This window comes from Podarcis muralis, chromosome 6, assembly GCF_964188315.1.
Source record: "Podarcis muralis chromosome 6, rPodMur119.hap1.1, whole genome shotgun sequence".
NCBI classification, from domain to species: Eukaryota; Metazoa; Chordata; class Lepidosauria; order Squamata; family Lacertidae; genus Podarcis; species Podarcis muralis.
Window position 1 is genome coordinate 54,475,098 of NC_135660.1, and position 12,829 is coordinate 54,487,926.

Sequence of the window (12,829 nt, forward strand, 5' to 3'; positions counted from 1 at the left end):
TTTAGATGGGGGCAGCTGCCCCCCTTGGCTACGCCCATGCCCCCACCATAGGGTTGAAACCTACAGCTTCAATCCAAAACACACTTCCTAGAAATCTCAGTAAGACTTGCTTCTAAGTAAAACACGTCCAGTAAAAGTTGTAAATGTGTGAAATGAGGGAGGCAGCCCAGACATCCTCAACAGAAACAGAACAGTACATCCAAATCAAATCAAGTCAAATGGGAGCATTTCACAAAATGTGCACAGAAGGAATCAAAGATCAGCAGCCACGATGGTAGCTGCCGAGACATTATTAGGCACTCTTTAGGAATCAGGATGGTGCCTTGTCAAAGTTGAGTTATATGTAATCAAACTATGAAAGAGTATCACATTCTCCATTGTGTAAATTATACAATGCAAGTTTTGCTGGCACACGACAGACATTGTGGGTGAAAGTTTCGTCACATCTTCATGAATCATGATACACTATTAGATGGTGTGACTCTGGGACTTTTACTGAAAGATAATTTAAAACATTTGAATAATTGTGAATGCATGAAAAGCTGCTTTCTCACAGAGAAAGGAGCAAGCTCTATGACCCTTCATGGGTTTGGTAGAAAATGTTGCCATGGTAATTGCAAACCATTGTTCACAGCTGACTTCAGCATTCATTGTTGCATTCTGATTACAGCTTTTGTTTCATTATGAAGTGCGATTACTGAAAGCCTCCTTACAACAAAGATGTATTTTCATGCAAGAGCTGAGTACAGAAGAGGCCTTTTAGAGATCCCCCCCCTGTTTTAAGCCTGAAAAGGGGGTGGGGGGGAGCCCTACTACACAGTGGGCAATATTAAATATTCCAGAGGAAGCAAAATTAAAATTGATTGTTGTAAAAGTGGTTTTATGACACCATTGGAAAGAACAATTATTGGTCTCTCAAAGCTTTATGAGGTAATGCCTGAATTTACTAGACTTCTGACTTAAAACACAGAACAAAGGAGAGCTTTTAAAATTATATTTACTCAGACTTCTCTGCAGTTATGAACTTGTTTAAACATTGATACATTTTATTGCATCAGCTTATGCAAGAGAGCATGCAGACTCCTACCCTAACGTAATTTGGCCTAATAAATGAAAGCACTGCAACCACATGGTATCTTCTGTCCTTTGACCAACACAGTGTGCTTTGAAACATGCTCAGCAACAGTGAAAAATCTATGTTTTTGTGGTTCAGTTTTTATGCACTGAACTGCAAACAATGTTTATATAACCTTTGTATTGGAATCAGGAATAATGGATAAATACCAGTTATTTGATGTCAGACCTCCTATATCTCATCATGATTACAAAGCCTGTTATGGCTGGCCCAAAATATTTATCTGATTTAGTTATGTTACTCAGTATAATGACCAATATTATCTTATCTTAGTTAATGAACATGTATGTAAGGGGGATAATTATTTACTAATTTTAATTCCTACCTTTTCTCCATGGAGAGCAAGGTAGTGTACATGGTCAACACAGTCTAATCATTTATTTTATTTAAAAGAATCCTAAGCCACCTGCAAAAAATGTGAAGCAAAGTGGTGCACATGCTGCAAAAAATGAACAAATCCAATCCATATTAAATCTAAACCCAAAAACCTGACAGTTAAAATCAGCGGCGTAGCGTGGGTTGTCAGCACCCGGGGCAAGGCAAGTAATTTGCGCCCCCTAACCCGTGGATTTGCGCCCCCTAACCTGTGGATTTGCGCCCCCTAACCCGTGGATTTGCCCTAACCCCAGATGTTGCGCCCGGTGCGGCCGGCCCCCCCCTGCACCCCCCACGCTACTCCACTGGTTAAAATAATAAAACAGGAAGAGCGAGATAAATCTATCTGTATTGCATTTCTATCCTTGTGACCCATTCCACTCGCTCTCAAGACTCCACGCCTCGTTTTATTTGCAGTTTACTTTTCTTTCAATGGAGCCCAGTTACACCAATTGGCACTCTCCGCTCCCATTATTTCCTATGGACCTTCGGAGAGCTCCCATTGTCCCCAACGGGGACATTCCTGCCGTTCGTTTCAGTATGCCTCCCCCGACCCTAGTGAATACATGACAGGTCCGAGCCTGTAGCCTGAGTTCCACGGAACGAGGAATACAAATCCCAGCATGCAACGGGCTCCGAAGCGATCGCGCGACGCGGGGGGAGGCGCTGGGAAGACTACACTTCCCATGATGCCTCTCGGCAAGAGAAAGCCGGGCTTTCGAAGCTCCTTTATGGAGCACGGCCTTCTTGGGACCTGTAGTCCTTCACCGACTTCAACCCCCCACCCCCATCCCAAGCTCTGGCGGCGGGAACTTGGCGCATGCGCCCTGGGCTCGCGAGAGCAGGCAGTTCCTGTAGCTCACACTGAGGTAACTAATAAAGTTTCTCCTCTGAGGAGGGAAGGAGAAGAGAGAGCGAAGGGGGAGAAAAAGAGCTCCAGCGCCGAGAGGAAAAGAGGGCGGGACCGCGCCGGGGAGCGGCTGGTCCGGCTTCGTAGGGCGCTCTGCGTTCGGGGGGCTCTCGCAGGAATTTCCGCGGATTTGAGTGAGTACCGGCCGCCTGAGGGAGAGAGCAGGGCCGAAGGAAGAAGAAGAGGGGGTATTAAAAACACGCACAAACGCCCCACTTCCCCGCTTAATGCCGCCGCCGGCTGAAAGGGGTCTCGCCTCGCCTGAGGAAGGGAGCCCGGCGGCGAGGCGGCCTCTGTGGGGGAAGGTAGGGGGCCGCCAGGGCGGAGGCGCCTCGGAGTAGGTCGGCGGCTGTGAGGCGAAAGACGGAGGCTTGGCCCGGCGAGGGGGCTGGGGCTGCTCTGGTGGTTCGTTGAGGTGAGCAGAGTGGGGGTGGGGGTTAAACAGGTTCCGGGGCGGAAGGTGCAGGTCTGAGGGAAGATGGGAGGGGGCGTGGGAGCCCACTGGCCACGGCGAGGCAGCCTTTGCAGAGCCTGGAAGAGGCGGCTGTGGGCTGGCAAGGCGGCATGTCCTCCTCCTCCTCCTCCCAGGGCCAGGTGCTTGTTGCCCCCCTGCAGGCGAAGCTCCTTCCTGGCTGTCGTGGTGGACCTTTGGCCTCCCGAGAGTGGGGAGCTCGGTGGCGGCGGCGGCTGCTAAGCTCTCAAGGTGGCTTTGGGGTCTGCCAGGGGCAGCGCGCCCTCTTGAATGTTGAGGGTTGGGGTCGCGCTCCCTATTCGCAGGCAGGGATATCCCGCCGGGTGTTTTAAGTAATTGGTAAATAAGAATGCTGCGGGGCAGCGTCGCGGGGTCGTTACAGTGCCTTCATCCCCTAGAAGCCTTTGGTTGGCTACTACTGTGTGTGCAGTAGGGTCTGCTGGGATAGCCCAGTGGTTAGAGCGTGAGACTCTTAATCTCGGGGTTCAGGCCCCACGTTGGGCAAAATGATTTCTGCATTGCGGGGGGGGGGGGCGGGGTTGGACCAGCGGACTCTAGTGGTCCCTCCCAATTCTACAATTGTATGTTTCTGATTCTGTTTTTATGATCTTATGATCCAGAAAGGGCTCCTCTTGGTAGACATTTCTTTCTTTGTTTGTTTTTGGGGTGGGAAGTGCGGGTGGGGAGAGCAGCTGGCCTAGTTGCTGTGCCCTAGGAACTGCAAAGGGGACAGGATATGGTGTGTGTCATTTGTATGTAGCATTGGATGTGCTCATGTTGAAACTGGCATACTGAGGAGCTGAAGGACTGGTGTCATGAGGGCGTCTGCGATTACCTCTTTGAAATGGATTTTCAGGAAAGGCTGCCCTCTGCTTTTGCTTAGCTCTGCAGCATGTAGCATTTTCTCTTAAATGCCTGCCTACTCTTTGACTAGGACTCCCAAAGTGACTTTTTACCCTGGGGAAAACTTGGCAGCTCATGGTATAATTAACCTGGTAAGTGTTTGAGACTATGCAACATCCCCAGCGGTCAGGGGTTGATCTTGTTACCAAGTAATTTTTGTTACTTCAGTATTCTGAGTGTGACGCTGTGGAGACTCAGATCTTATCGGTCTCGAGAATTATAGAGTGATTTGGGTTGTGGTTGAATGCTGTGCTTTTGTAAAGGATGGGTGCATGAATGCTGACAAATGTTTTCAGTGGGTTTGCGGAGTTATGCCTTTGTGTATGATGCAAACTGGAATTTTGAAGCAGCAGCTTAAAGGCAATTAGAAGAGATACTTTAATTAAAACCTTATTTGCTTTAAGTATTGTATTTCCTTTTTGATGACTTCAAAAGCCCGCTAATACTGGGATTTCTAGCTTCATTAATATCTGTAAAGGGTTCAAAGTTCCTTATCTAGCTGTTTTGGTTTGCCAAACTTTATTTTCACTTTATCATCACAGGATAGTAATGCTTTCTGAGAAATTTGGAGATGTATATATTTTCTGTGTGCATTTATAATTCACTCTTTACAATAGTCTCAGGATGGAGAATACACATACACTAAAACCAACAATTAATAATATAAACTAAACAGAAAATTATAACATGGGTATATTACGTGGGGAGGTTTGTACATAGATATTCCTGAAGTATCTTCTTCAAAGAAAGCGTTAATGTAATTATTGAGATTTTGACTTTTTTGGGGGGAGGGGGATGAATTGAGAATATTCTCCAGCCGTTGATGTGCTGGGATATGCATATCTGGGGTATCTAGATTGATAAGGGTAAAGGGACCCCTGACCATTAGGTCCAGTCGTGACCGACTCTGGGGTTGCTGCGCTCATCTCGTTTTATTGGCCGAGAGAGCCAGCGTACAGCTTCCGGGTCATGTGGCCAGCATGACTAAGCCGCTTCTGGTGAACCAGAGCAGCGCACGGAAATGCTGTTTACCTTCGTGCCAGAGCGGTACCTATTTATCTACTTGCACTTTGACGTGCTTTCGAACTGCTAGGTTGGTAGGAGCAGGGACCGAGCAATGGGAGCTCACCCCGTCGCAGGGATTCGAACCGCCGACCTTCTGATTGGCAAGTCCTAGGCTCTGTGGTTTAACCCACAGCGCCACCTGTGTCCCTTATCTAGATTGATACTTAGGCCTAACTTGCAATATGTGTCTATGCCAGTGGCCAATCCCCCTCTTGTGCCGTTCGATGGTTGAGTTGGAATTAGTAGCATTCTCACATTCTGAAATAGCATAGCTTAATAAGAGTACAGATAACCACAATAAAAAAATACATTTACAACTGCTCTCATATATAGGCTCTAGAATCAATGAGGCATTTTCTAGTTTTCAGGAGATTATGTAATCATTAACATTTATAATGCAGTCTATGCAATCACCTATTTTAAGTGCCTAACATCAACATAACACGCTGTGTCAGGGTGGGAATCCCCTTTCAGTCTGAGGACCATAGTTCATTCTTAGCAACCATCTGGAGGTCAGATGCCAATGCCGGGCATGGCCGGGGCAAAGTGGGCATGGCAGTGAATGTAACGTTTACCTTTGTACAGCCTGCTAGTTTCTACACACATTCCCCTCTCCAATTATTAGAGTTCATGGGCAAATTGTGGTGAGACAAAAACACTAAAGGAAGATATGAAGCAGGGCCAGTGAGGAGTGTGGTTGGGAAGGAAGTGTGGCTTGGGGAGAATCCCAAGGGCTAGAGGGCCTTATCAGCCTCCTGAGAATGAGGTTCCCCACTCCTGCATAATATTGTACCAGTTATTAAGTACTGTATACATATTTTTTATGTTTAAGGGTACTCTCATTTTCCTACTCATATTGAAATACTGCCCCTCAATGAGGCCAAACTTAGATTCACAAAATGTTTACCCCCAGAAAAAAAGCACTGGTTATACTGAGGAGAATTTAAAATGTGGCAAAATTGCTTAGTTGCCAAACCAGATGTTAAGCTGATGTGGAGGGAACTACTAACATGAGTGCAACTTTTTCTTATATGAATTGCTTTCCATTTAAGCTAGTGATTTCCAGAGATAGTATTTTGACCATCAAAGATATAATTCACAGGGTTATGTAAGGTCCAGATTTTGTTCATGCAACTTGTTGAAGTAGTAGAAATTGTGTCCCTGCTGCAAGGAAGTTCATGAAGTTTTGCAACTTGCAGAAGTAGGGCCTGTAGGCAACAATGTGTTAGTATGTAACAGTTGAAAGGGTACCTGTATTAATGGAATGATTAATTAATTGCTTCCTGGGGGAAAAGGTTCTTCTCCTAATACTTTCATTTCACATCCTCATCCATAGTCACAGAATCAATGAATGTATATTTCGCCAATCAATTAATGGTTGCAAAAGTTCTGTTTCCATCCCCTTTTCTTTCAGATGGTATGTTTGTACAAAACAACTCTTCAGTTGTTTCAGTAACTCAGTATTTCACTAAGATTGACAGAGTCTTCTCTAGTGTGCTTTAGTAAAGGCACTGCAGTTGGCCTTGCAGTGGGGACCAAATGATGAATGTAGTAATCAATATGTCTATGATCATGTGTGACATCTAATCTGGAAATCAACAGCTTGGATAAAACACTAAAGGCTAGTTTTCACTGTTTCATGCTTTGTGGTGTGATGGTGCAGTTGTTTCAGTGTTGAACCAGTGCTTCTCATAGGCATATGTTGGGCTACTGTGGGTACAGGATTTTGGACTAGATGGGCCACTGCTTGATGCAACAGACTCTTATGTTTCTGTGCATAAGTATGTTTTCTCCCCATTTAGTTGTTAACCCAGGAGATTTAGACAGTGCTTGTATGTATAGAGCTTTTGGCATGCTGCAGCAACTGTAGCTATGGTTTCTACTCAATTGCTATAAGGAGAAAGTGAATTTCTGTGGAGGACTATCCTGTAAAAACACATCAAATAACCACCCAAGGAATTTATATACTTCATTACAAAGAATAGGACAGTGATGATGGAAAGATACAAAGGCTGTGACTGATACATAAATACTGATATATATATAGCACCTCCTCCCTTTATCGCTGAATTGCAGAAATAGTATTTAGATAAAAGGCCTTGTTCACAACACTTGTACTCAATTTTCAGTTTTGCAGGAATGGACAATCCACTTAATATTTTAATGTGTGAGCATCTTTCGGCCTGGAAATGAATTGGCAATCAGTGCTGCTGTTTTTTTGTTTGTTTTGAAAGGGGTTATGTGAATTCTAAATGGAGCTCCAGACAGTAATGTGGATGCTGCGGTCTGAACTAATTGAAATTTCAGTCTTTTTCAAAAGCAGCTCTATGTCAGAGTGCATAACAATAACCCAGTCTGGAAGTTATCAGAGCATGTTGATCAGCTAGCTGTAGTTGGAGATAGGCATTCCTAGTCACTGAGGCTACCTGAACATCCAGTGACAATGTTGGCTGTAGGAGTGCCCCCAAGCTATGGACCAGCTCCTTCTAGGAAATTTCAAGCCAGTCCAGAACAGGTGGTCTCCCCATATGTAAGATTTGAGAAACTGGAACACATAAGTCTTATAAGGATTCAGCTTACTGGTCCACATGGTGCATACAACTAAAGTACAGAAGACTGGTTCCGACAGCCATCAGGTTCCAAGCATGCTGTCTTGTATATGACTATTTTCAGTGCAGGCAGAAATCCCATTATGGAGACAGTTATGCAATAAGGATTTCATTATGAACTGAATTATATGGTAGTTTGATTTTTATAAACCTGTACTTTACCATGCATTTCCTGCTATTAGAATATGAAACAGGGTTTCTTTTGTTTTAAAGGAAGGAAGTTAGTGTTGGTGCTTTTAAAAGTAGATATACTTCCTTAAGGAAGATGCAGAAACATCAGGGCTGTGTAGGTGTCTAATTTTTCAAAGACCAATATACAATCAAGGCATTTCATGGAGAGAGTAAGAATTTACAGTGGTTCAGACAGTTTAAGATCCAGACAGCTTCAGAAAATTGTTGACTTGATGCATTTTCCTCAGGTCTAAAATAAATGTATTTGTCTAATCTATGTGAAATGCCTATTGTTTGAGGGAAATAGTTTAGTTCGTAATACTTAAAATCTATTTCTATAAGATACTAATGACTTTTCAGATTTGTCACGTTCCAATATGTTCTTCTTAATCTTTTGATTTAGTCTTCTGTTAGTTTAATTATTTTTAGTGTATTTTAATTTGTTTATTTGTTTTTATGTTGCTCATCATCTTGAGGATCCTTGTTGGGTAAAAAGGCAAGATATAAATGCCTTTGATGTATTGACAAGAATTAGAGTGGAAAAATTCCAAGCATTTGGATGACTAGGATCCTAAAAATTGGGGCTGATGTCTTCAGTGGCTGGGGAAACCCAGCCAGATGGGTGGGGTATAAATATATTATTATTATTCTTATTGAAATAGGGAACATTTTCTCTCCTAAGATATTCAGGGTGTGACTTTTATGACAGAGATCTATTGGTAGCAGGTTCGATTTTATTGACACTGGGTGATATTTAGCTAGATAATGGATCAGAATAGGTGCATTGAAATCAATAGACTGAAGTTATTCAATTTGAACTCAGTGGGTCTTCTGTGGGTATGACTAATGTTGAATATTGTCCCACTCTAAAATGGTATTTTAAGCATTTGGAAACTAGGCATAGTGCATATCTTCAGAAGCTTATGTAGGCTAACGTCCATAGTTATTTAGCTTTTCCTTGTACTGTGTTCCCTTTGGACAGTTTTCATCTTTGCATCTCTTTAGCCTTTCGAATTCAAAATCCTTCTTGAATGTAGTGCCAAAAATCAAATGGTGTCTTTTAAACACAGGTTACAATCCCACACAGAGTTAAGTGTGCTCAAACCCGTCCCGTCCCCCCATGGGCACTTAATTCTGTATTGATACAGAATTTGGACCAATGAAAAGTTCATTTAGACTTGTGAAGTGTGTCAGTTGCTTAGTCAATCTACTCATCTAGTGAAATGTTTTGTGAAGCCAAGAATGCTGCTATTTATGCAGTGAGCATTTTCTATTAGCATCACTATGTTTTCAGATAGCAAAGACAAAAGTGAATGGCCCTTGATCCGAAGCTACAGAAGTATGTGGTGTGATATATCTATATACCACATGCACACACACCCTTTGTCTATCTTCATTTAGAAACAGATGCCCGCTTGTCTGCTTTGTAACAACATTTAAAATTTTTTAAATAGTGGCTATGTGTTTCTTCACTAAATTGAAAACCAAGTGTGTGTTTAGACTATCCTTGTGGCTTCAAACAAAAGCTAGTGAGAATTGTTTTGCCCTCTTTTATTACTGACACTTGCATAACCTAGTGATATATAATCATTGAATTGTAATAATTAGTAGCTTGTCTTTATGGACATGCATTACAATACTAATAAAATAATTTTAAATATTTCATCACCATAAGACATGATTGCCCTATATTTGATCCATCAGGTGGTTAACCCTGGTTATAGTATTACTTAATATGCCTTTTGTGGTATGTTAGCTCCCTAGTGTATGTAGCATTGGACTTTTGTGCCATAGCATTGTATTGTATTTAGTTTGCTTCCCACTAAGCAGGACCTTGAGTTTTGCATCAAGCCAGTCTGGATCCAGAATAAATTATGCTAATTGAATTTGGATGTGTTTATTTTTACTGTATTAATTTTAGTTTACAGAATTCAGTTTGTCAGACAGTTTGAAATTATTTGAACAGTACTGGGTGTGCACGGGCCAAAGTGTTATGGAAATGGAAAAACAGCCTACTTTGGGATGGGTTGTGATGGGAGGTAGATTAAATGTTGAAAATCATTTAACTTTTCATTTGTCTTTTTGTGAAACCAAAGGAGTGGTTGGAAGAGCAGTGAACATAGATGAGCTGGTGTTCTGGCTTTTGGTTTGTTTGTTTTTTGGACTCGTTGCTGAAAGCTTGAATTCTGTTCTTCCAACCTTTGCAAGAGTGCTCAGATCCAGAAGTGCACTTTTGATGTTAATATACTTGCATATACTGTGTTGGCCCTCAAAAGTTAAGTGGCAGGAATGTAGCTTCTGCAAAAGAGTAGCAATAATTCCAGACTCAGCTCTTTGTGATAGAAATCATGCTACAGTTATTACTCCTCCTAGTTCTTATCAGCTTGGGAGGGTAATGTGCATTTTGCTTTGCATCTTCCTTAGAAGTGGCCAAGCAGGAAGCACATTGTGACTCATAACTGTCTTGAACATTGGCAGAAGGTGATAATATAGTAGCAGAAGGGATAAAAACTAATTTTGAATTTAAAAACTAAAGCAGATTCTTAAAAAAAAACCAAGTAAGTAAAAGCCTGGCTAAACAGAAGTGAGGAACCTATGGCCATTCAGATATTCTTCTGGAAAATATCCTCCAGTATCTTACCAGGATCATTCACAGGGTGATCTTTAAGAGAACTTATAGAATTTAGTTACCTGACCTATGCAATTCAGCTCTCAGATTATGAATCTTAACGACTTTTCAAGGATACATAGTGCTGATCTCATGGAGGAAAAAATTCTTAGCTCAGTAATTTCTTGAAAGTTCTACACATAGTAAATTCACATGATTTCTCAGAAGTCCACTGTTCTTTGTTGCTGCTAGATAAATGTGCATTAACCATTAAATAATTAGGATTTTAACATTAGCTTTCAGTTAGTGATAGCCCTTAAAATCCTTAAATGTGTATTGAAAACTAAATAGAAATCTAAGTTTATGTAACCATTAAATAATTAGGATTTTAGCATTAGCTTTCAGTTAGTGATAGCCCTTAAAATCCTTAAATGTGTATTGAAAACTAAATAGAAATCTAAGTTTATGTAACTTAGATGTGCTGCGGAATTATATGACTAAACATTTTTTAGTTATGTTCCTAGGTTGTGTTTGTTTTGTTACGTTATAGCCGCCACTTTACATGCATTCTTATTAAGAAAATGTATGACCTATAACATGGGAAATTTGGTTTAAATCAGTTCTTTTTTTAAAAAATTGGCTGTTCTTAAGACTGAAGTTCTTCTAACTTCCCAGATCTTGTGTATGGATATACGGTCAAATCTCAGCTCCCGGACCTCTCCATTTTGGAACGCTTTGGCTCCTGAACACCGAAAACCCGGAAGTAAATGCTCCAGTTTCCAAACATCTGTCACAGCTTCCGCTTGAGTGCAGGAAGATCTTGAAGCCAATCGGAAGCTGTGCCACGGTTGTCGAACATTTTGGAAGCCAAACAGACTTCTGAAATGGATTATGTTCGACAACCAAGGTTTTGACTGTACTTCCTAGTCAGCACATTAATACTGAGCCCTTGAGATCTATGTAACTATGTTTTGGTTTCAGTAAATGGCAAGCAGAAGAAACTTGACTATGCTGTTGTGAGGGCTGGATAAATCTGGGATATCTGGTAATTACATACACCACCCAAAATAAAGGCCGTAGAAGTCTGGCCCTGAGTAATAAAATAAAAATTAACTTTTTTTCTGGGCCACAAATCTATAGATTTTATACAGAGAATATTAGCTAGTATATGACCCTGGCTAATTTGACAGAATTCCCAAACGTAGGTATGATGCCTTGCTTCATATTGGAGTGAAAATAAAACTAGCTCAAATTTTTGGCTGCTTGGATGTGGTATAGGTAGTAAAGGAAACCTGTCAGATATTAACTTTAGAATCTAATGGCTGAATATGTGTCCATACTTGTTTTGTCCTAGAAGATCTGGAGTATGCAAAGTATTTGTTGGTTATCCTTATACCAATACGCTCTCTTTCTCTCTCTTCCTGCTTGTTCTCAATAACATTGTTTCTGTCTATGGCTCCAAGGCATTGTGGTGAAATATTGTAACATGTTCTGACAAATGGTATAATTATAACTCCACAGTCCACTGCATTCAGGAATGAGTGGTGTTAAGACATCTCAAAAGTTTAAATATAGTTCATATTGTCTGTGAGATTATATATCCTCATTTGCATCATTGTTTAAATATTTTTATTAACTTGCTACATGTATACTTTCTCACTTTTAAAGAAATGATACAAGAGCTTAGTAATGGGTTATTAAATCAAAATACAATTGGCATGAACACACACTTAAAATGGATACCATCTTTCATGAAATATTTCAGGCAATATAAACATTTTGTATTTGGACTGAGAGCCATACATTTTTGTAGAGCCAAATGTGGAGAGCAGTGTTAGAAACTCAGATATATAATCTAATTGTCATAAACCAAGGTTACGGTTGCCACAATGGAATGTCTCAGCACCTTTTATTTTTGCAATGGAGATTAATACAATTATGATTATTGATTTCTATACCGTTTTATATTTTAAAGAACAAATCTCAAAGCGGTTTACAGCACATTAAAGCATCAGATAAAACAATCCAGAATAAAACAAACTGAAGCTTCAAGGAAAATGTTTCAGATCGTTCTGTAAGTGACATTTTGATTTCCCCAGTTGCCAGCCTGGCATCCAGAGATCTCCACGTGGTTGGAATTGGATCCGTGCCCGTCACAAAATACACCTGGGGCTTGGCTAATTTCTAACACTGGTGGAGAGTTGCATTGCCCTAATTTGTGGTGCCCTTAGGCTGTTGAGATTTACTCTGTTTTGTAGTTTATCAACAAGCTTAATAGAAGTGCCAGTTGTCCCTATCAACTAGGATAACATGTGGAGAGATCCATTGTGGCCAAATCTGCAGTATGTTTGCCTTAAGCTTCAGTCATTTGCTTGAAAGCAAGTTGTACCAAGATTTGCCCAATTAAGTCTGTGTGGTTTTTTTTATTTATTACATTTATATACCATCTTTTTCTTCGCAGGAGCTCAAGGTGGTGTACATGGTTCTCCTCTCCATTTCACCCTCACAACAACTCTGTGAGGTAGCTTAGACTAAGAGATGGTGGCTGGCCCAAGGTCAACCAGTCAGTTTCATGGCTGTG

General features: G+C 41.3%; 1 protein-coding gene across 14 annotated transcripts in view; it reads left to right on the top strand.

Annotated features, from left to right (window-relative positions):
• Positions 1–2,240: 2,240 nt before the first annotated feature.
• PLEKHA1 (pleckstrin homology domain containing A1) overlaps positions 2,241–12,829 on the top strand; it is a 37,810-nt gene continuing 27,221 nt past the window's right edge. For 10 of the 14 annotated variants that reach the window (XM_077930323.1, XM_077930324.1, XM_028730044.2 and 7 more), the window contains exon 1: positions 2,386–2,554. The gene's annotated coding sequence lies outside the window, so the exon portion shown is untranslated. The other 4 variants (XM_077930320.1, XM_077930319.1, XM_077930321.1 and 1 more) reach the window with 4 other exon arrangements.